Source organism: Panulirus ornatus, chromosome 2, assembly GCF_036320965.1.
Source record: "Panulirus ornatus isolate Po-2019 chromosome 2, ASM3632096v1, whole genome shotgun sequence".
In the NCBI taxonomy this organism is placed as follows: Eukaryota; Metazoa; Arthropoda; class Malacostraca; order Decapoda; family Palinuridae; genus Panulirus; species Panulirus ornatus.
Window position 1 is genome coordinate 17540502 of NC_092225.1, and position 2500 is coordinate 17543001.

At 44.5% G+C, this 2500-nt stretch overlaps 1 protein-coding gene across 2 annotated transcripts in view; it reads right to left on the reverse strand.

Moving 5' to 3' along the window:
- The window catches only part of LOC139753751 (protein Wnt-1-like), a 142202-nt gene that overhangs the window by 77808 nt on the left and 61894 nt on the right, over positions 1-2500 (reverse strand). The gene's annotated exons all lie outside the window — the stretch shown is intronic.

The following is a 2500-nucleotide window of genomic DNA, read 5'->3' on the forward strand; positions in this document are numbered from 1 at the left end:
GTCGAACTCTCGTGGCCAAGCAAGCTAGCCTTCCCAGCTAAGCTGAGGACCTCGACCCCGCAAGCAAGCCTTCCTAGCTAAGTTGAGGACTTGATCCCTTTGGGTAAGGTAATGATTCAACCCTTACGTATGATGACTTAAGTCATAGTACTCAAAGGATGTCATCGTACTCAAGGGGGCTAAGTCATCATACTGAAGAGGTAAGGCGTCGTAGTCAAGGGGTTATGTCGTCGTTCTCAGTGGTTCAAGTCGTCTTACTCAAGAGGTTTAGTCGTCGAACTCACAGGGTGTTGGGTCTCGGACTCAAGGGGTTGTTAAGTCATTGAAGTCAAGGGGCTAAGTCATCGTACTCCAGTTCTTAAGTCTACTCAAGGCATGAACTCATCATATGCAAAGGGTAAAGTCTTCGTTCTCTGGGGTTAAGTCGTCAATGACCATTGTTATAGTTGGCAGTTATCTGACCGGCGTGAAGACCAGTTCTCACCTCCAGCAGCAGCACATATCCTACGGGGCTAAAAGAGATCTTTGGAAACATGGGGTCACGTACATAGTGAGGTTGTATGAGGCCTCAGAGTCATCTTTAACACCTCAAGAAGGTATTTGCGATTTTGCGGTTGATGGATATTGTGCCTTGACGTTGACAACCGCAATAGCAGTTAATAGATCTGGAGTCTAAACAACCAGTTAACCATCACTGGAAGAATTGGAGCTCTCGGTTGTATTTAAAGTTTTGGAAGTTTCTTTAAGGAAACACGGCCACTGCTCTACTACTGCGGTTATGATGGCAATTTGGCTGCAAGGAACACCATCCCAGGACGCTGTAGGTTTGGGTAGTTGGTTATTTCAGCTTCGGGATGATTGACTGCCTAGGGTCGTTAAGCCTAACGACGTCATTTTGCAATCACCAGACGTAAATATAATGATGAACTTTTTCAGGCCTTAAAGATGATTCAGAAACTATGCACTTCTCACTACATAGTCTGGCCCTTTAGGCGCTGTAGACAGCTACATTGTCTCAGGGTTATGAAGCCAAAATCTTACGGTTTGTGCAACAGGAGATGGGATAATGTAGTGACGTATTAGCCTTCTTCCAGAGACTGCTGCAAGATGATCTACTTACTTAGTTTAAAAAGGGACTGACTAGCTCTGAATTTTCTCTTACACATAGAAAAAACCGTTTAATGCATGGACGATCCTCACCCAGTCGACGTAATGTATGGAAAAGTGCTCTGTGAGGAAACCTTCAAGCCTTTCGATGTGTCTAGAGAGATCGCAAATAAGTACATTGGTGGGCATGTAGATATCGCCTGATATCCTCTCGCCAAGAGGACATTTTGTGTCTTATGATATTGTTTCTCATCCGAAAAAAAAACTATGATTTAGTGGTATCATCTGGTCTCTAGATGATAAGGTCAGAATCCCCTTCCTAAATGCACTCCAAGTAATGTATACAAAATGTATACATAGTTCTCTGTTTGTTCTAATGTCCCACTCGGCCCCTCCGTCCTCACTTACTCCCTCACAGCTGCAACCTGACCCTCATGCAGCTGAAACCTGACCCTCATACAGCTGCTGTGTGGCGTGAGAGGGATGGAGGGAGTGGGGAGAGAGCTGCTGCGAAAAGGGGAGGAGTGAGGGGGGAAGGGGGTTTTGGTAAAAGGAAATGTAAGGGGAATTACCCTTTTTTGGTAGCAAGATGATGGTAAATAGACATAACTCGAGTTCATCTTGAAATCTCTTTTCTTTCGAAGAAATATGGTCATTTCCTTTTCAAAGAAATTGGTGGTAATTTCGGGTTTCTTTTCTTTTCATTATTTCTTTAGCGTGATGCAGTCAAATGGCTTCCGAAGGCTGTGCCATCATCCTGCAAAAGAGGCTTCGAAGGGGAATGAATAACGTCACTTGACTCAGTCGTTCGTATATACACGATTCTCAAGTCAGGTTTGTCGGATTCTCCCATTTTGAGATGTTTACACAAACCCCCTATCAGTTCTGATCAGTTCTGCTGTTCCCTGGAAGAGGGAAATACTAGAGCAAATCATTACCCACCCCAACCATAATCCTAACAGCTATGACCACTCACGACCCCAGGTTAGGTCATCTGACCACACTCGTAAATGTAACCAGTTTAACGGCACCTTCCCATGTGGTAGCCTTTTGTAAACGTAAATATTAGCATCTCGACCAAACTGACTGAAATAAGTTACGAAAATTCTTTTCTAACTTTCCTTTGGCAAATTACTTTCTCTCATAGGGAGATGCTTCTGTCCCCCGCCAAACACATAGCAGAGGTTATTGTCGTTAGGAATGGAAGCATTTGTGTCCCCTCTTCCTCCAAGACGACCTCTTCTTCCAGTCGATGGTTGAACCGTTCCTGTTCTAAAGCTATGGAAGCAAAGGCTCAGTCAGGCATCTTGGGCTTGGAGAAAAACTCCTTCCTCCGACTCCTATCCACTATTCATCACTGCCCCTCAATCACTACAAGTACGTGTTCCGAGAA